Source organism: Cololabis saira, chromosome 3 (assembly GCF_033807715.1).
Source record: "Cololabis saira isolate AMF1-May2022 chromosome 3, fColSai1.1, whole genome shotgun sequence".
NCBI lineage: Eukaryota > Metazoa > Chordata > Actinopteri > Beloniformes > Belonidae > Cololabis > Cololabis saira.
In genome coordinates, this window is record NC_084589.1 from 49,081,705 (window position 1) to 49,104,590 (window position 22,886).

The 22,886-nt window shown below is 40.9% G+C and overlaps 1 pseudogene; it reads left to right on the forward strand.

Moving 5' to 3' along the window:
- The first annotated feature begins 563 nt into the window (after window positions 1–563).
- LOC133440741 (zinc finger protein 850-like) lies at window positions 564–21,696 on the forward strand (annotated as a pseudogene).
- Window positions 21,697–22,886: the final 1,190 nt, after the last annotated feature.

The window sequence follows — 22,886 nt, forward strand, 5'->3', positions numbered from 1 at the left end:
GCTGCTGTTGCACACTTCTCCTGAAGCTCAAAACAAAGATGAGGAAGGAGCTGAAAGTTTACGCTCAGACTCCAGTAAAACTGCAGATCCGGAGCCAATGAGACGACACGGTGACCACGAAGATGCTGCTGTCCCGTCAGACAGCAACTGTAAATCAAAGCTGACCAGGACCCACACGGGGAAGAAGGTATTTTCTTGCAGCACTTGCAGGAAAGAGTTCAGTAAAAGTTGTATTTTAATGGATCACATGAAGATCCACACTGGTGAAAGGCCGTACCTGTGCAACACCTGCAGAAAAATCTTTACTGAATCATCAGATCTTAAACGGCACATAACCACACACAAACATTATTTTTGGAAGATTCTAGGTTTCAAAGTCAATAGACTGTAATAATTTACCTTGTTGACTAACTAAGAAACATTTTGAGTGGATTTCTTTCCCTCAAACACTCAGAAACACAGCCATGAAACCTTTTGCATAATGTTACACAGAGAACAACCTGCCATCAAGACATTTATGAAAATATCTATATTTTTCTGTTTTGCAGGTTTCTACTGAGGAAATGCCTCCAGAAGATTCTGGTGTTACAAAGTCTTCCTCCACAATTGAAGATTTGGAACAGGTATATATTGATACTTTTAATAAACATTGTACATTATCCAAGTATGAAATACTATTTTCTGAATGAATAGCAGCGCGGTGCAAAAAAGATTACGGTAGGTTTTAATCTTAACTCGCACACTGTGCTCGTAAATTATTTCTTCCAGTTCGCACATTTCCATTTTTAGGGGCAAGTGAAATTCTCGCTCTGTAGAGCCCTGCAGTAACGTCACATTGGACGACCAAAACAGCCAAATCACTGACCAAGTGCAACACTATTAAAATATGCTCCGTTATCTCCATAGTAAAGCGATACCAGAATAATATGGAATATATCATATATACATATATATATATATATATATATATATATATATATATCAGTAGCCATAGTTTTGTAAACTTGTACATAGTAGTAGCTATTAAATATTTAGCTGTATGAAAGTGAGCTTGCAAGTGTCTGAATGCACAGACTTGTAAAACGGAGTTTGCACACATGTAGAAGTTTACGAAACTAAGCTTACAGATAAATGCTTGTACTTAAATGTACAAGTTTGCAAGACTATAGTTACTGGTACAAACATAAATGCACAGCTTTACAAAACTATGGTTACAGATACAAAACCCTGTTTTCAAGCACTCCTTCCTGAATGATACAATATTCCATAAAAAAGGGTGCAAACTTTCTCAGTTGTCGCACCAGTGGACAACCTAGTCTGGAGCCTGTGCGAGACATTTTTGACCTTCTAAAGCTGTATTTCCACACTTATTTTTATCCTGTCACTTAATGGAAATGAACAAATGAACACAGGCAGACCACGGTGTTAATTTTGAACACGTCTGCTCTTGTTCTCTATCTTAGATGGACACGGAGAATCAGTTCTGCAGTCCAACTGAAATGGAGACAGTTGTCAACAGTGAGAGGGTAAGTTGAATGTAATGTAGACATTTGATGGAAATTTGTTGTTTTTAAATACTTTTAAGATAAATACATATGATTCTGAAATATCTTGCTGCTCAAACTGTCTGGTAACAATAAATGTTACAATAAAAACATTCCAACAGTGTCAGAAACATAGCCTGGTGTGTGCAACTGTCTCCCCCTTGGACAAGTGTCTCCAGTGTGTGGGACCTGTGTCCTCCCTCAAGTGGCTTGGCTATAAATGCAGAGGTGAGATATTAAATGAATTGGCACTGTCTGGTGAAAGGTAGTAGGTGTATGTGCTGTGTTCTGTGGTACGATTAACCCCTCTATTAACACCTATGGAGAATGATCCTGGTACAGCATAGGCTACTGTACCTACTATTGTTTCAGTTTAACTATGGTGTCATTATGAAATTGAAGACCGCTACCTTACTTTATTAGAGTGAGATTGATTGCAGTGTGTGTCATATATGTCATCTAATTCAGATTACATAAAGATGTTTCATTCTGCCTTATTGGCACTGACCAGTTCTGCGAGTGTCATACTGTAGGTTTTCCTCAATCCACCTTTTTCTCCACTTGGATGTGCGAACATTTACATCAATAAGTGTCAGTCAGTACGTTTACATGCAGCAAAGAGATGGGATTTCTGATCGTATCAGATAACGACATGCAGAAGACCGGATCACTGGTCTGAGTTTACATGTTCTTTCCTCTCTCTTATTGTTCAACTGTTGCACTGTAGGGGGTAAATCCACAAAGAACAGATTGCGCCCGCAAATAGCGCTGTGAATTGCGCTGCATTTGCGCCCGCAATTTGCCCCGCTTTAAGGTCCTCTTCACAAAAGACTTTGTCCTAATGATATACCCGGGCAAACACGCCAATAAAGTTTTGCGGCTGAGTGCAATTTGCCCTTGTCTCAGTAAGTGAGCGGAGCTGTTTCCAGTGTTCTCCATATTTCAGCACACAGATTTGTCCATAATGAAAACTGCAGAAATAAAAAATAAAGCGAGTGAAAATAAAACGCTGTGAGGCGCAAGGGCGCAATTTCCACTGGGAACAGGGGGGGCATGTCCCCCCCCACTTTTCAAACTCATGCTTTTGTCTGAGTTGAATAATAACACATTTAACAGAGAATTAGGTTATAATTTATGTAATGTGTTATTGGTAGTGAAACATAACATGGGCATAAGTTACATTGAATAACCCCTCACCCCCGCACGCTTGAGGGTTAATTTAAATGTACAAGTAAATCGTTATTTAGCAGACGCTTTTATCCAAAGCGACGTGCATAACATACAGAACAAAGGCAACAAGTTAGCAACTCACGTTATTTTGATCTGCTCCAGTGACTCCGTCCCCGTCCCCCTATCACTTCCGGGTACGGGTACCCCCCCCCCCCCCCCCCCCCCGAGGAAATTCTCGAGCATGTGCAGACTGCAGTATCCGATCCCCCGTATACATGGCGTTAACAACCCGATTGCGGGTTATCTAGGTGTTGCAACCTGATTACTAAATGTCCGACATAGGGCCAAAGTAGATCCGGTTCAGGTGTTTACATGCAGTTTAAAAGTCCGAACGATGTCTTATACGATCATAAACCCGATTAAACTGCTGCATGTAAACGTAGTGAGTCGGTGAGGTGCTCAAACTCGCAGTGTTTCACTTTGTTTTTTAAATCAGTCACATATGCATCAACAGTCTCTGATATTCCTTGCACTTGAATAAAGAACAGGTGCCTCAAATACGTCACATTTTTCCTTTGCTCACAATGTTGGCAAAGTTCTTTCAATGTATCATAGTCATCTACGTCTTCATTGAAGTCAAAAGTGTTATATACCTTTAATTGCTTCATCCCTGGCCACATGTAGGAACGTGGCTCTTTTCACTGAATCAGACTTTTCGTCGATTCCGCTGGCGACAAGAAACAGTTCAGATCTCTGGATCCAGACTCCAATTTTCTGCTAGATTTCCTACAGTCACAGTGCCACCTAGTGGTCACACAGAGTAATGCACTTGTTTTCAAATATACTACATAGCTGAAGGGGAAGACGGAAGATTCAGGACAAACTTTAAAACTCACAAATACAATCAACAGTGGGAAGCACTTTTGACTTGTTAAAATCCTGTCTTTTTGTAATTCCAGAACATCCACAAGAAAATGTTTGTAAGGTGGAGGAGGACGGGGTTTTCAGTGACCAGCACCTGGAAAACCTGGAGAGGAGCTGCAGCCCGGACCAGGAGGAACCAGGGCATCCACAGACTACAGAACTGGAGGAAGACTCCAGCAGTCAGGAGATTAAGCACGAGGACGTAGAGGTGGATGTCTCATTGGTCAATGTCGCTGATGTGAAAGTTGAAAATGGTGAGCCAGGACCAAACTGTGGCCAGCTACTGTTGCACATTTCTCCTGAAGCTCAAAACAAAGATGAGGAAGGAACTGAAAGTTTACGCTCAGACTCCAGTAAAACTGCAGATCCGGAGCCAATGAGACGACACGGTGACCACGAAGATGCTGCTGTCCCGTCAGACAGCATCTGTAAATCAAAGCTGACCAGGACCCACACGGGGAAGAAGGTGTTTTCTTGCAGCACTTGCAGGAAAGAGTTCAGTAAAAGTTGTAATTTAATGGATCACATGAATATCCACACTGGCGAAAAACCGTACCTGTGCAACACCTGCGGAAAATCGTTTACTAAATCATCAGATCTTAAACGCCACATAACCATGCACACGGATGAGAAGCCCTACAGCTGCGAAACATGTGGAAAAAGTTACAGAGAACGTTCCAAACTGGTGGCTCACTCGAGGATCCACACCTGCGAAAAGCCGTACCTGTGCAACACCTGTGGAAAAACCTTTATTAAATCATCAGCTCTTAACCGGCACATAACCACGCACACGGGCGAGAAGCCCTACATCTGCAAAACATGTGGAAAAAGTTACAGAGAACGTTCCAAACTGGTGATTCACTCAAGGATCCACACGGGCGAGAAGCCCTACTTTTGCAAAACATGTGGAAAAAGTTACACAGAAAGTTCCAGCCTGGTGATTCACTCTAGGACCCACACCGGCGAAAGGCCGTACCTGTGCAACACCTGCGGCAAAACATTTACTAAATCATCAGCTCTTAAATGCCACATAACCACGCACACGGGCGAGAAGCCCTACATCTGCAAAACATGTGGAAAAAGTTACAGGCTACGTTCCCACCTGCTGGTTCACTCGAGGATCCACACTGGCGAAAGGCCGTACCTGTGCAACACCTGCGGCAAAACCTTTACTAAATCATCAGTTCTTAAACGCCACATAACCACGCACACGGGCGAGAGGCCCTACATCTGCGAAACATGTGGAAAGAGTTTCAGGCGATGTTCCCACCTGGTGGTTCACTCGAGGACCCACACTGGCGAAAAGCCGTACCTGTGCAAAACCTGCGGAAAAACCTTTACTAAATCGTGTACTCTTAAACAGCACATAACCACGCACACGGGCGATAAGCGATAATTGTGCAAGACGTGCAACAAAGGTTTTAGCCGCAGAATTGATTTGCTGAGTCACATGAGTTCTGCATTGATGTTTGTTTGAATCCCTGTTCCTTCTTAAAATCGTATTTTTTGTTGCTGTTGGTAACTTGCCATCTCTACGGTGCAAATAAAGAGCTGTTAGTATTTGCTGGAGTTTCTTTAAATGTTTATTTCGTTCATCTACATTGCCTCTCTCACACATCCTTTTTCCCATCTGTTTATTCTTCATTCACATTCTCTTGGTAAAGTTAATCTGCACTAACCTCTGAGCGGAGTAGATGGAGAGAGTTTAACAACATGGAGCATGTTGTTAAACTTTCTCCATCTACTCCGTTCAGAGGTTAGTCCAAGTTTGATATTTTTACGTGTTGAGTTTTTACAACGTTCCTCTGAAAAACATGAAGAATCTTCAGAGAAACGAGGACAAAAGAAGAAACGCAACCATCAACACGTCAGAAACAGAACAGCCAACCATCTGTCACCATTTTATAAATTTTAATGTCTGCAGCATTAAACAAAAAACCTTGAAGATTTCAGAAGTCAGTGCAGTCAGATACGGTTTGCTTTTATTTCCCTTTTAAAATGTTTTTATTGATTTAGAAAACAAGAACATTTGGTTTAAAGTTGAATGAGGAAATGAGTGTGATGTGGGATACACATTGACGATACTTGAGTCACGATACAATACGATATTGCGGTATCCAAATTTTACGATAAATTGTGATATTATAGTTCGCTGAAAACTGTAAAAGGGTTTAAGCATTTTAAATCTGAGCTGCGCGTACATCAGATTATCGTGTAATTCATGGGACAAACTAAGTCAAAACAATGTAATTCAAATGATCCATGCTGTGTTATTATGATATATTATGTATGATGATATGTTACAATCTAAAGTTACAACATATCTGTGTAAGTTTTTCATATTATTTAAATAATATGAAATTAACAATATTATTGAATCACATGTATAAAATCAAGTTGTACTAGATTTACAACTCGTCTCACACATGATTTCTTCTAAAGCTGATGTTGAGATCCGTGTTGAAGCTGCAGATCTGCAGGTTGGAGAGCAGGAAGAAGAGGGAGGATCATCGGGATCAGATTCCAGGAAGAGGACACACTTTGGATTTAACCTTTTTATATCAGACATCCGTTTAGAAGTAAATGTCTTTTTACCTCAACTCATATTTAGTCAGAAATAATCATGAAAAAATTAATTAAGTTTTCATTTTAGATGGATGAATCATTTTATTGTTTATAATTCTGGAATATTACACTATCCATATATAGAAAGAGCAGCAGTGCCCCCTGGTGGTGAGTTATAAAAGCTCAACATAAACCCAAGAGTGAACAATCTATCTTAATGATAATAATAAAAAATGTCTCTCCACATTTCTAGTCCATGAAAGAAGCAGATTTTATGTCCATCAATTGCAGTGTCCATTGTTTTTGATAACTTCCTGCCACAAGGAGCCTCAGAGACTGAAGCACAGGTTGGAGATTCCTTCTGTAGCAGAAACTTGCACTTCCTCAAAACCTTGTGCAACAAGCCTGGCTTTTGGTACCAGTCCATTTTCCATCTCTTTCAAAGTGCAAACTCAACAAGTGGAGATGCACTTTTGTAATAATAATTACAATAATAATAAAAATAATATGATAATGGAGGGAGGACTTTGCTGTTTCAGAGCTGAGACCACTTGCCTTCATGGAGAGGGACATGAATTCCTTCATGAATAAGGACTAAAAATAACGTTAAAGGTATTTGGAATATATTGAATGATGCCATTAGGAAAAGTTCAAGACAGACTAATTATCCACAATATTTAACCAATAACGATGAAGTCATTAATGATATGAATGAGGTGGTTAATCATTTTAACAGGTATTTTGTGAGTGTTGGACCAAAGCTGGCAGAAAAATGTGTGATCCTGGATCAGCTGATGGATGGAAGGAAACATTAATAAGTAGAAATCCAGATTCAATGTTTCTCACAGCTGTGGAGGAGAGAGAAATCATAGATATTGTAAGTAAATGTAAAAACAAGGTGTCAACTGACTGTGGTGATATGACAATAGTCAAAAAGGTTATTGATGGATTGTTAACTGACATACAGCTGTAATCAGTCACTCAGAACTGGGACATTTACAAAAAAAAATGTAAACTGCAAAAGTCATCCCACTGTACAGAACTGGAGACAGACACCAATTCACTAATTACAGGCCTGATTCTTTACTCCCAACATTCTCTAAGATCTTAGAAAACATATTTATTTACAGGTTGGACAAATTAATGCCAATCAAAAGGCCACGCCACTAATTACGCATTAAACTTCTTGCTTTATATAATTCCAACCTGCCACAATACGAGGAAAAAGAGGCTTCAAACCCCTGCAGAAAACCTGTGGGTGATTCATGCAGGAATGAACCGTCATTCTGAGTTTGGGGGTTAGTTTGGGATCTTTATTCCCTCTAGTGGTTAAATGTTGGAAACTGCAGCTTTAAATGAGTCTTGTATATCTATATATTTCACACCAAAATCAGTTTGATAGTTTGATCAGTTTGATATTTAAATGTTTTAATGTCTCAAAGACTTACCATGTGTATTATTTTGAAGCCCATTGCAATAAAACTTTCTTAACAACATAAATGTTTTATAACAAAAAATAAAGAACACATTAATTAAAAAATATTTTTATTTTATATATTGATATTAACAATCAGAAGCTTATCATATAAATTGCGTCAGCTCTCATTGTGTCGGAAAAGATAAAACTCTTTCTAAACCTTCTTGCTTGTGTTGTTTTCTCAGATGTAAATCACTTTGGATAAAAGCGTCTGCTAAATGACAGAAGTCGTAGTAAACCAGTGATGGAAAGAATGTTGTATGTATTTTGTTGTAATTACTTTCGTTGGTAAATGAAATACTGACTGTAACTGCGAGAAGGAACTATGTCATTTGTTCAGACTCCACTGCAGCCCTTCAAAGTTTGACTTCAAAGAAAACAACAAGAGAAGATCTAGTGTTGGAAATATTAATGGTGTTGTGGAGGTTATGCAGAACTGGAATTACTGTGCAGTTTTGTTGGGTTCCTGCCCACATGGGTGTTGATGGCAATGAGAAAGCAGACAATATTGCTAAAAGAACATTGAAATTGAGTAGTGAGGTAATTATGGAAATTCCTTTTGGTAAAGGTGAAGCAAAATCATGAATTAGAAAGGCAGTGAGGGATTCATGGCAGAAGGTGTGGGACAACGGTGTAAAAGGGAGACATTTTTATAACATACAGAAGTCAATTAACGTGAAGGTTTTCAAAGGAAAGTGTAGGAGAGAGGAAGTCATCATTTCTAGATTAAGATTAGGTCATTCATTCATTCATTATCTTACCCGCTTTATCCCTTGCGGGGTCACGGGGGTCTGCTGGAGCCTAAACTTAAACTTAAACTTTATTTATTTGTATAGCGCCAAATCATACAATATAAAATGCAACACATGGTGCTTTACATGCAGAATAAAATAACAATAAAAAACACAATTTAAAACATTCCATACGACCCCACCCCCCACGCGTACACACACACTCACTCACACTCATATACCTGTGCACACACTCACACGCCCACACCCACACACACACACACACAATAAGTGGACTGGTGACATGGCTTAGCACTAACGATCCAGGTGAGGAAAACACTACCTATGGGTGGCCGTCCACACCGAGAGGCATCACCGACCACGACCACCAGAAGCATCCCCACAGAGACCCCCCCAACCCGGACAGACCGGGGCAGACCCCACACAGAAGGTGGAGCCCCCCCCAGCTACCCAGGCCTGAGGGATCCCCATGACGACACCCCCATGGGCGGAGCAGGCACACCTCCCAGTGTGGACGACCCCCCTGAGGAAACACTGGAGCTAAAAACTAAAAGATTAAAAGAAAGTAAAAAATGCCTAAAAGTGTAAAATTTTTGAGAAATATATATAAAACTTAAGATGAATAATAAATAACATAAAGTAAAAAGTCACTAAAATGGATTAAAGTTTTAGAGATGATAAAAGAGCTAAAGAAGTACACACAATACATAGCTAAAAACACTAGGTAAATGAGATCAGATAAAAGCCAAACTAAAAAGGTGTGTCTTGAGCCTCCTTTTAAAAATATCAACATTCTCTGCGGCCCTGAGGTTCTCTGGCAGGCTGTTCCATAAAGAGGGGCCATAATGGCTGAATGCAGCCTCACCGTGGGTTTTGGTCGCGGTTCGGGGAATGGTTAAAAGGCCGGTACCAGAGGACCTCAGGGTCCGTGAGGGTTGATACAGTAAAAGCAGATCAGATAAATAAGATGGCCCAAGACCGTTAAGACACTTAAAAACCAGTAAAAGAACCTTAAAATCAATCCTGAAACGGACGGGGAGCCAATGCAGCGATTTTAAAACAGGTGTAATGTGCTCCCGCCCTCTGGTCCTCGTCAGCACGCGAGCGGCTGAGTTCTGTAATAGCTGTAAGTTCTTAATACTCTTTTTAGGAAGACCAGAGAGCAGGGCATTACAATAATCTAAACGACTAGAGATAAAAGCATGCATCAGCACCTCCGTGCTGGCCTGAGAGAGAAACGGGCGGACTCTGGCTATGTTCTTAAGATGGTAAAAACCTATTTTCGTGATATTCTTTATGTGTGGAATAAAAGTGAGCTCAGAGTCAAAAATAACACCCAGGTTCTTTACACGTTGCGAAGGTTTAAAATCTTGTAGTTTTGGTAAAAGTTTCTCTCTCCGGCCTTCAGGACCAATAACTAAAACCTCTGTTTTGTCCTGGTTGAGCTGTAGGAAATTATCTGCCATCCATGACTTAATATCTAAAATACAGTTAAAAAGGGCATCAAGTGGCCCTGTGTCATCAGGAGACACGGCGATGTACAGCTGTGTGTCGTCAGCGTAACTGTGGAAGCTGATGCCGTGTCTCCTGATGACGTCCCCCAAGGGAAGCATGTAAAGGTTAAAAAGAAGCGGACCTAAAATTGACCCTTGGGGGACCCCACACTTAATTTCATGCATTCTGGAGGAACATGTATCCAAACTTACAAAGAAAGATCGATCTGTGAGATAGGAGCGGAACCAGTTAAAAACAGTACCAGAGAGGCCCACCAGGTGCTTCAGTCTGTTTAATAAAATGTGATGGTCTACTGTATCGAAGGCGGCACTAAGATCCAGTAGAACCAAGACTGTCAGTTTGCGGTTATCTAAATTGCACCTGATGTCATTTAAAATCTTTAAAAGGGCTGTCTCGGTGCTGTGGTTCATCCTAAAGCCAGACTGAAATTTCTCTGAAATATTGTTTCTTATTAAAAAATAATTTACTTGGTTAAAAACCAGCTTTTCTAAAATCTTACTTAAAAAGGGTAAGTTGGATACAGGTCTGTAGTTATTAAAAATGCTGTGATCTAAATTACTCTTCTTCAGAAGGGGCTTCACCACCGCCATTTTAAAGGCGGCAGGGAAGACACCCGTCTGAAGAGAGTAATTTACTATATTTAAAATATGTTCCTCAAAGAATTCATAAAATGTCTTTAAAAGTGATGTGGGAATGGGATCTAAAAGGCAGGTTGTTGGGTTTACCTGGGAGAAAACTCGACCAAGTGTCCTCGCATCAACCAGGGCAAAACTCTCCAGTGTTTCCTCGGGTAAAAGCAACTGTCCAGATGTGTTAAAAATGACATTTTGATGTGGTAAAAGACTGGACCTAATGTTGTCAATTTTACTTCTGAAGTGGTCTGCAAAATCCTCACAAAGATTGTCTGTTGGTGGTTGTGAGGAATTCTTAAAATGTACATTTGTTAAAAGATCGAAGGTGGAGAAAAGAAATTTAGAATTGTTTTTATTGTCTGTAATGAGTTTTGAGAAATGGGCAATTCTTGCTTGTTTGACGGTTTTATTGTAGGATTTGAGTTGATCACGAAATATCTGATAATGTGTTGTAAGTTTGCTTTTTCTCCACCTTCTCTCAGCACTCCTGCATTTTCTTTTTGATTTTTTGACTTCCTCAGTTCTCCATGGGGGTGTAGGCTTAGTTTTTATGGTTTTTGTTAAAAGTGGAGCAACTGAGTTCAGAGTGGATTCTAGTTTCCTGTTAAAATTATCAACAATAAAATCACATGATGCAGGTAAAACATCAGCAGGAGTGCTCTGTAAAATCTCAATAAAATTTGCAGCCACTTCAGGAGTTAGGTAGCGTTTCCTCACCGTTCTCATCGAGGCTTCCTGATGATTAAGACTGGTGACGTTAAAAAACACGCAGTAATGGTCAGACACAGCCAGATCGACAACAGAGGACACACCGGTGGACAGGCCATAGGTTATGACTAGGTCCAGGGTGTGTCCTCTGTTGTGAGTCGGCTGTGTGACATGTTGGGTAAAATCCATGCAGTTTAAAAGGTTTAAAAATTCTCTCGACAGTGGGTCGGAGGTATTGTCAATGTGTAGATTAAAATCACCAGTTATTAAAATTCTGTTGTAAGTGGTATGTATGATTGATAAAAGCTCTGAAAATTCACTGATAAAAACAGTGGAGTGATGGGGTGGTCTATAAACAGTTAAACAAAGAATAGGAGGACTGCTAAAAACAAAGGCAAGGTGTTCAAATGAGGAGTAGTTGTTAAAAGGGACCTCCTTTGTAGCTAATATGTTTTTAAAAATTGAAGCTGTGCCGCCTCCCTTTCTAACACCCCGTGTAGTAAATAAAAAATTAAAATTTGGTGGAGAAGCCTGGATGAGGGAAAATGCAGCGTCCGTGCCAAGCCATGTCTCTGTTAAAAGAATACCATCAAGTTTATGATGCACAATAAGATCATTTAAAATAAAGGTTTTGTTTAAAAGAGAGCGCACGTTCAACACAGCCAAGTTAATGTCTGTGTTGGACGTGCGCTCGCGACCACAACGTACCGGGTTGATAAAAACAAGATTGTCTCTGTTAAAACCAGTGGGTCTGTGGATCTGACGGGGAAAACGGGCGGTGACCAGGGGATGAATTGGTTGAGGATCTGGTGTGTGGGTGGCGCCAGATGTAGCTGGTTTTATGGAAGAATTATCTGGTGGGGGTGGCAATGATGACTGTGACCTGTGGGGGAAGCTGGAGAGGGGGGCAGTGCTGTGAGCGGCTGGCTCCACAGGTGAAGAGGAAGACTCCGGGCCAGAGCTGGGAGTGTGGGTGTGGCCAGAAAATAGTCACTCCCGTGGAGCCGACAGAACCGCGTGCTGAATGTTTGCAGCCAGCACGCAGCCCCCCAGCCTATTTGGGTGAAGTCCGTCGGGTCTGTAAAAGGAGGGACGATTCCAGAAAAGATTAAAATTGTCGATAAAACCAATGTTAAGAGCTCTGCAGGTGTTCTGAAGCCAAGAGTTCAGATAGAGCAGCCTGCTGAAGCGCATTGCTCCGCGGGACAGCGTTGGAAGCGGGCCGCTGATAAAAATGGACTTCCCACAGTTTTTAAGGAAGGTGAACAGCTCATTAAAATCATTTTTTAAAAGCTCAGAGCGCGGTTTGGAGCAATCATTGGATCCCACATGGACAATGACGCGAGCAATGGTGGATGGAGCAGACTGTAGCAGAGCGGGGAGTTTCCCTAGAATCACCGGGACTGTGGCTCCAGGGAAGCAATGCGTGGCTGCGTTGAAGAACCTAATGTTCCGGGATATTGAGTCTCCCACGATCAGTGCGGTTGGGGAGAAGAGGGGGCGAGGAGAAGAAGGTTGTGGGGACTCACGGTTGGAGGATGCAGGGTCCCCGCTGGGTGCCCGGGTAGACGGGTGAGGTGGTGAGGCTGTGGCCGCGGCATCAGACGAGGAACGGGGATTTCCTGCCGGCTCCGGACGAGGACGAGGAGGGCCCCCGGAGCACCGCCTCCCTCAGGATATCCCAGCTCATTTTAGGTGAGAGGCAGGGGTTACACCCTGGACAGGTCACCAGTCCATCGCAGGGCCACATATAGACACACAAACCATGCTCACAATCACACTCACGCTCACACCTACGGGCAATTTAGAATCATCAATTAACCTAATATGCATGTTTTTGGACTGTGGGAGGAAGCCGGAGTACCCGGAGAAAACCCACGCAAGCACGGGGAGAACATGCAAACTTCACACAGAAAGGCCCCTGCCGGGCCTGGGAGTCGAACCGGGGACCTTCTTGCTGTGAGGCAACAGTGCTAACCACTAAGCCACCGTGCTGCCTAAGATTAGGTCATATTAGTTTAAAATCAACTCTGTATTTAATGTCAAAGTCCGTGTGTGATAAATGTGATGAGTGTGATGTCACAGAGAATGTAGAGCATGTGATTCTTAAATGTGGCAAGTATGAGGTAGAAAGGAACGCTTTAAGAGACAGGATGTACGAGCTGGGACGGGAATGGAGTTTAGTAGGTTATTAGGGAGGAGTGAGGTGATGAGGGATTGTTATAAGGAAATCCTTGTCTTTCTTAAAGATGCAGGGATAGATAATAAGATTTAAATGTGGTTATCTTATTTTATTTAGGTATTTCCTTTTCCCCCCCCTTTAAGTTAGACTGTAACCTGGTGTAATAATGATCCTGATGTTACACACTCCGGTACAGCAGGTGGCGGTAGAACCTAATAACGATGGTTGTGATCCGCCATTAAACCTAGAGAAGAAGAAGGAGAGGACGGTTCTGTTGTTTCCTTTCTTTTTCCTCTTCAACAATGTCTAAGGTGAATCATCTGAGAGAGTTTATCGGTCAGCGACTAACAGCAGCTGCTGTAGAAATATTGTCAGTGTTTGAAAAAAGCATCTTGGAGTATGAAGAAGAGCTCGACCGTCAGCGCAGACTGTTGGACCTCGCCTGGAAACCTGAAATCAGACTCCACAGAGTCGGTACGTAACCCTGGAAAGTTGAATGAATGAACACATGAGTATGACTCCTACAAGATCCCTTTGTTTCCAGTTAAAAGCCGTGGTGATGAAGCAAACCAACTAAATGGGAAACTCCCCAGCTCAAGCAGCTGCTGATGTGGGATTCGGAAACATCCCGAACTAACTTGTTGTTCTGTTTACTTGGTGCTGCCTTTCATGCTCCATTCACACTCTGGACCAGACTGATATTTCACACTTTACACTTAATCCTTTATTTAGTAGAAAAGATATAGATCACCGGTTTTTTTTAGATTCATTAATTCATCACAGTATAAAAACAGAACAAGTAACATACAAATGTAAAAGAGAGATTGGTAATGTGCTAGGCTGAGGCAAAAAGCCCAAGGGGTTTATACGAGGCCTCTACCTGTAAAATACAGCAAAAGATTGTACAAATATTTAAAATATGCAGAATACATGATTGCAGTCTAAAAACAAAGACAAAGCAAATAAACAGCACCATGAATAGAATACATGGTTTCTACATGATTAAAGAAAAAAATAACAAATCTAGAAATATCATTAGATAATCTGATCAATCAAATGTGTCCTGAGTTTATGTTTAAAATGATTGAATGAAGTAGAGGTAGACGAGATTGCTGTAGGTGTTCCATAACTGTATCTGATGGAGAACTGACACAAACCAGTACGGAACTTCAGGAGATTTAAATGATTAGCCTGTCTTGTATTAAAATGGTGCATATCACTGTTGAACTGAAAACAATCTTTACATGGCAAAGAAAATGAAAGTGGAAGGAACAATACTTTGAAAATAAAATTGCAGGTTTGATATGTATTTAATCCCAATTACTGTGTGTGGCTAAACTACGGAATTTACCAATAATACCAATAGATTTAGATATTTTTTACAGACATGGTTGATGTGGTTTTTCCAGCTTAAACTTTCATGGATAATTACACCAAGGAAGGTTGTTGATGTAACCTGAGTGAGCGGGTCATCTCCTATAGACAGACCGGTGTTAGATTTACAATATATTTTATTTTTGGATGTAAATATAATAAAATTTAGATTTTTTTTTTATATTCAGTGAATTTTTAATATTAAACCATTTTTAAATGTTTTGTGAATCATGGCCTTTCCCATTAAAGATGAAAAATCATTATGTGAAATAAATAAGTTCATCGGCAAAAAGTACAGGAAACAAGGAGTACAAGGCTGCGGCCAAATCATTTATATGAATCAAAAACAACAGGGGCCCTAGTATAGACCCCTGGGGGACCCCGCATTTTAAGGCGGCCCTCTCTGATGATTTACCATCAATGATAACAAATTGCTGATGTTTATGAATATAATTGAAAAGCCACACATGAATGATTCCAGCAAATTCATAGTGTAGTAATTTTTGAAGAAGAATATCAAAATTAACTGTGTCAAAAGCTTTGGATAAATCAAGAAAGGTTCCCAAATTCATTATTATTGATTGCAGTGTGAATTTTATCAACTAATTGAAGTAAAGCCATTTCTGTAGAATGATTTTTCCTAAATCCATATTGGTGTTTATACAGTATATTACAGTCCTGCAAATGTTTCATCATTCTGTTATAGACCAATTTCTCCAGGATCTTTGAGAAACACGAGGGAACAAAAATAGGCCGGTAGTTTCTAAATACACTATGGTCTCCAGATTTGTAAACAGGGACTACTTTGGTAATTTTGAGGTCATTGGGTATTATTCCAGTTTCTAGAGATTTGGTGAAAATATGGCCGTCTAATGGTCACACAGAGTAATGCACTTGTTTTCAAATAACTACATAGATGAAGGGGAAGACGGAAGGTTCAGGACAAACTTTAAACCTCACACATACAACCAAACAATCAACACTGGGAAGCACTTTTGACTTGTTAAAATCCTGTCTTTTTGTAATTCCAGAACTCCCACAAGAAAATGTTTGTAAGGTGGAGGAGGACGGGGTTTTCAGTGACCAGCACCTGGATAACCTGGAGAGGAGCTGCAGCCCGGACCAGGAGGAACCAGGGCATCCACAGACTACAGAACTGGAGGAAGACTCCAGCGGTCAGGAGATGAAGCACGAGGACGTAGAGATGGATGTCTCATTGGTCAATGTCGCTGATGTGAAAGTTGAAAATGATGAACCAGGACCAAACTGTGTCCAGCTGCTGTTGCACACTTCTCCTGAAGCTCAAAACAAAGATGAGGAAGGGACTGAAAGTTTACGCTCAGACTCCAGTAAAACTGCAGATCCGGAGCCAATGAGACGACACGGTGACCACGAAGATGCTGCTGTCCCGTCAGACAGCAACTGTAAATCAAAGCTGACCAGGACCCACACGGGGAAGAAGGTATTTTCTTGCAGCACTTGCAGGAAAGAGTTCAGTAAAAGTAGTAATTTAATGGATCACATGAAGATCCACACTGGTGAAAGGCCGTACCTGTGCAACACCTGCGGAAAAATCTTTACTGAATCATCAGATCTTAAACGGCACATAACCACGCACAAGGATATTATTTTGGGAAGATTCTAGGTTTCAAAGACTGTAATAATTTACCTTGTTGACTAATTAAGAAACATTTTGAGTGGATTTCTTTCCCTCAAACACTCAGAAACACAGCCATGAAACCTTTTACATAATGTTACACAGGGAACAACCTGCCATCAAGACATTTATGAAAATATCTATATTTTTCCGTTTTGCAGGTTTCTACTGAGGAAATGCCTCCAGAAGATTCTGGTGTTACAAAGTCTTCCTCCACAATTGAAGATTTGGAACAGGTATATATTGATACTTTTAATAAACATTGTACATTATCTGACTATGAAATACTATTTTATGAATGAATAGCAGCGGGGTGCAAAAAAGATTACTGTAGGTTTTAATCTTAACTCGCACACTGTGCTCGTAAATTATTTCTTCCAGTTCGCACATTTCCATTTTTAGGAGCAAGTGAAATACTCGCTCTGTAGAGCCCTGCAGTAACGTCACATTGGACGACCAAAACAGCCAAATCACTGACCAAGTGCAACACTATTAAAATATGCTCCGTTATCTCCATAGTAAAGCAATACCAGAATAATATGGAGTATATCATATATGTATATATACATATATATATATATATATATATATATATATATATATATATATATATATATATATATATATATATATATCATTCAAAAAGGTGTACTTGAAAACAGGGTTTTGTTTCTGTAACTCATATTTGTTTGTATCTGTAACCGTAGTTTTGTAAACTTGTACATAGTAGTAGCTATTAAATATTTAGCTGTATGAAAGTGAGCTTGCAAGTAGGGCTGTTCGATTTTGCCCAAAAATAAAATCTCGATTTTTTTTTTTCTCTCAAAATCCGATTTTCGATTACGATTACGATTATTTTGTGAATTGACAAAAGGCAAAGAAATGATTTCAAATATGCTGTTTTTTTATTGAACATTTGCCCCATTGGGTTTTAAGTGCAAACTTTGCTCTTATTAAACCAAAAATGAATGAATAAAGTGCAAAACTCTGTAAAATAAGTTGAAAAAAATGTCAGTCATTACATTTGATATTCACATTTGCAAGTTTTTTGCAAGAAACACGAACCGGTCTACCGCATCTGGCTTGAGGGATGCCCGGTGGCATGTTACAACGCCCCCTCCTACACTAAAGAGCCTCTCCGATGGGGCACTTGTCGCAGGTATTGAGAGGTATTTCCATCAATCATTAATATGGTATCAATCATTAATATGTGTGCAGACAAGGTAAAAAAAAAAAAAAGTGAAAAATCGATTTTACGATTTTCACGTTTTAACATCGTTCTAATTACATAATCGCGATTACGATTTAAAATCGATTAATCAAACAGCCCTACTTGCAAGTGTCTGAATGCACAGACTTGTAAAACGCAGTTTGCACACATGTAGAAGTCTACGAAACTAAGCTTACAGATAAATGCTTGTACTTAAATGCACAGCTTTACAAAACTATAGTTACAGGTACAAACATAAATGCACAGCTTTACAAAACTATGGTTACAGATACAAAACCCTGTTTTCAAGCACTTCTTTCTGAATGATACAATATTCCATAAAAAAGGTGCAACCAAATCATGTGCTGGTGCAACCAACTTTCTCAGTTGTCGCACCAGTGGACAAGTTAGTCTGGAGCCTGTGCAAGACATTTTTGACCTTCTAAAGCTGTATTTCCACACTTATTTTTATCCTGTCACTTAATGGAAATGAACACATGAACACAGACAGACCACGGTGTTAATTTTGAACACGTCTGCTCTTGTTCTCTATCTTAGATGGACACGGAGAATCAGTTCTGCAGTCCAACTGAAATGGAGACAGTTGTCAACAGTGAGAGGGTAAGTTGAATGTAATGTAGACATTTGATGGACATTTGTTTTTTTTAATACTTTTAAGATAAATACATATGATTCTGAAATGTCTTGCTGCTCAAACTGTCTGGTAACAATAAATGTTACAATAAAAACATTCCAACAGTGTCAGAAACATAGCCTGGTGTGTGCAACTGTCTCCCCCTTGGACAAGTGTCTCCAGTGTGTGGGACCTGTGTCCTCCCTCAAGTGGCTTGGCTATAAATGCAGAGGTGAGATATTAAATGAATTGGCACTGTCTGGTGAAAGGTAGTAGGTGTATGTGCTGTGTTCTGTGGTACGATTAACCACTCTATTAACAACTATGGAGAATGATCCTGGTACAGCATAGGCTACTGTACCTACTATTGTTTCAGTTTAACTATGGTGTCATTATCAAATTGAAGACAGCTACCTTACTTTATTAGAGTGAGATTGATTGCAGTGTGTGTCATATATGTCATCTAATTCAGATTACATAAAGATGTTTCATTCTGCCTTATTGGCACTGACCAGTTCTGCGAGGGTCGTACTGTAGGTTTTCCTCAATCCACCTTGTTCTCCACTTGGATGTGCGAACATTTACATAAATAAGTGTTGTGAGGTGCTCAAACTCGAAGTCTTTCACTTTCTTTTTTAAATCAGTCACATATGCATCAAAAGTCTCTGATATTCCTTGCACTTGAATAAAGAACAGGTGCCTCAAATACGTCACATTTTTCCTTGGCTCACAATGTTGATTGCAGAAATGTTCTTTCAATGTATCATAGTCATCTACGTCTTCATCAAAGTCCAAAGTGTTAAATACCTTTAATTGCTTCATCCCTGGCCACATGTAGGAACGTGGCTCTTTTCACTGAATCAGACTTTTCGTCGATTCCGCTGGCGACAAGAAACAGTTCAAATCTCTGGATGCAGACTCCAATTTTCTGCTAGATTTCCTACAGTCACAGTGCCACCTAATGGTCACACAGAGTAATGCACTTGTTTTCAAATATACTACATAGGATCACCCCTGAAATTAAAAGCCTGCTCAGGGACAAAAGGAGGGTCTTCAAATCAGGAGACAGGGACCTGCTGAAGACGGTGCAGAGGGACCTGAGGAAGAAGATCAGGGAGGGAAAGAGCAGCTACAGGAGGAGGATGGAAGACCAGCTGCAGCGGGACGACATCAGCGGGGTCTGGAGGAGCCTGAACACCATCTCAGGACGTAGCAACTCCAGACCCGTGCTGGACAGGGACCAGGAGTGGGTGGATGACCTGAACCGGTTCTTCAACCGGTTTGAACAAACAGACACCCCTCCCACAACCCACCCAGCCCTGCTGCAACTTCCCCCGACTGGAGCCTCTTCTGCTCCAAGGACTCTCACCTCAACCCCCCTCCCTGCTACTCCCCCTCCACAACCCCCCAGCCCACTCTCAACTCCACCGAACCTACCAACCCCCCTCCCTGCAACCCCGCCCAGCCCACTCACCACCCCCCCGCCCAGCCCACTCACGACCCCCCCGCCCAGCCCACTCACCACCCACCCTGGAGAGTTCCATCAGTGACCGGCTTCGTCACCCACGATGCACCACCGAGAGGCATCGCAGGTCCTTCCTCCCCGCTGCAATCAGACTATATAACCACGCCTGCTCTCAGTAGCCAACAGACAAAAATATGTGCAATAACTTAAGATGTGCAATATCTACCAATCTACCTCACAACACTCCACCTGCTTTTCTGCACTGTTTAACTGTATATACTGTTCATATCCTGTTTATACAGATTTTATACGTATCTTTTGTATTTTTTATATATTTTTTATTGTCTTCTTACCCCTCCCCTATATGTGTGTACTGCAACAAATAAGTTTCCCCACTGAGGGAGAAAATAAAGGATATTCTATTCTATTCTATTCTATTCTATAGCTGAAGGGGAAGGCAGAAGGTTCAGGACAAACTTTAAACCTCACAAATACAACCAAACAATCAACAATGGGAAACACTTTTGACTTGTTAAAATCCTGTCTTTTTGTCCCTTTTTGTAATTCCAGAACCCCCACAAGAAAATGTTCGTAAGGTGGAGGAGGACGGGGTTTTCAGTGACCAGCACCTGGATAACCTGGAGAGGAGCTGCAGCCCGGACCAGGAGGAACCAGGGCATCCACAGACTACAGAACTGGAGGAAGACTCCAGCGGTCAGGAGATGAAGCACGAGGACGTAGAGGTGGATGTCTCATTGGTCAATCTCGCTGATGTGAAAGTTGAAAATGGTGAACAAGGACCAAACTGTAGCCAGATGCTGTTGCACACTTCTCCTGAAGCTCAAAACAAAGATGAGGAAGGGACTGAAAGTTTACGCTCAGACTCCAGTAAAACTGCAGATCCGGAGCCAATGAGACGACATGGTGACCACGAAGATGCTGCTGTCCCGTCAGACAGCAACTGTAAATCAAAGCTGACCAGGACCCACACGGGGAAGAAGGTATTTTCTTGCAGCACTTGCAGGAAAGAGTTCAGTAAAAGTAGTATTTTAATTGATCACATGAAGATCCACACTAGCAAAAGGCCGTACCTGTGCAACACCTGCGGAAAATCGTTTAGAAAATCATCAACATTCAAGAAGCATAAAATGATCCACATGGGCGAGAAGCCCTACGTCTGCAAAACATGTGGAAAGAGTTACAAGCAACGTTCCCACCTGCTGGTTCACTCGAGGACCCACACGGGCGAAAGGCCGTACCTGTGCAAAACCTGCGGCAAAACCTTTACTAGATCATCACATCTTAAAAGCCACATAAACACGCACACAGGCGAGAAGCCCTACATCTGCAAAACATGTGGAAAAAGTTACAAAGATTGTTCCAACCTGGTGATTCACTCGAGGATCCACACGGGCGAAAGGCCGTACCTGTGCAAAACCTGCGGCAAAACCTTTACTAGATCATCAAATCTTAAAAGCCACATAACCACGCACACGGGCGAGAAGCCCTACATCTGCAAAACATGTGGAAAAAGTTACAGGCTACGTTACCAACTAGTGATTCACTCGAGGACCCACACTGGCGAAAGGCCGTACCTGTGCAACACCTGCGGAAAAACCTTTACTCAATTATCAGATCTTAAACGGCACATAACCACGCACACGGGAGAGAAGCGATATTTGTGCAAGACGTGCAACAAAGGTTTTAGCCGCAGAATTGATTTGCTGAGTCACATGAAAAATCACCCGGAGGAGAAGTCTGGTGACTCGTGACAAATGAAGCTCATGTTGTCGTCCTCCGGGGGCAGCTGTCCACTCCTGTCTGACCCACAGAAGAAGAACCCGCAGAAGTCCAACCACCACCTCCTGTGCCTGATGAGCCTAATCCCCTCCCCACAAGGGTTGCAGGTTCAACCCGGATTTATGCTTCTCCGTCAACTTGAGGCAGAGGGAACGATGTGGACGTGTACTTTTTTTTTTTTCTTCAAAGTTCTGCATTGACGTTGTTTGAATCCCTGTTCCTTCTTAAAATCATATTATTTGTTGCTGTGGTAACTTGCCGTCTCGACGGTGCAAATAAAGAGCTGTTAGTATTTACTGAAGTTTCTTTAAACATGACAGTTTATTTTTTTCATCTACAAAGCCTCTCTCACACGTCCTTTTTCCCGTCTGTTTCTTCTTCACTCACATTCTCTTTGTAAAGTTAATCTGCAGCTCCATGTTGTTAAACTCTCTCCATCTACTCCGTTCAGAGGTTATATATTGTGATGTTATACATAGTTCGCTGAAACCTGTAAAAGGCTTTATGCATTTTAAAATCTGAGCTGCACGTACATCAGATTATCGTGTAATTCATGGGACAAACTAAGTCAAAACAATGTTATTCAAATGATCCATGCTGTGTTATTGTAACTATAAGTTACAACATATTTGTGTACGTTTTTCATGTTATTTAAATAATATGAAATTAACAATATTATCTAATCACATGTGTAAAATCAAGTTGTACTAGATTTACAACTCGTCTGACACATGATTTATTATAAAGCTGATGTTGAGATCCGTGTTGAAGCTGCAGATCTGCAGGTTGGAGAGCAGGAAGAAGAGGGAGGATCATCGGGATCAGATTCCAGGAAGAGGACAGACTTTGGATTTAACCCTTTTATATCAGACATCCGTTTAGAAGTAAATGTCTTTTTACCTCAACTCATATTTAGTCAGAAATAATCATGAAAATGTAATTAAGTTTTCATTTAGATGGATGAATTATTTTATTGTTTATAATTCTGGAATATTACACTCTCCATATGTAGAAAGAGCAGCAGTGCCCCCTGGTGGTGAGTTATAAAAGCTCAACATAAACCCAAGAGTGAACAATCTATCATAATAATAATTATTATTATTATTATAATAATGATAATAAAAACACAAATAAAAAAGACTTCAGTGCATCAACAAGGAAAGTTGTCAGTGATGCAGATTATTGGTACAGCGTGATCAGTACAACCAGCAACTAGGTCAGAAAACAATGTGGAAGGAGAAATGTCATCAAATGAAGTTGAAAAGTGGAGATGCACT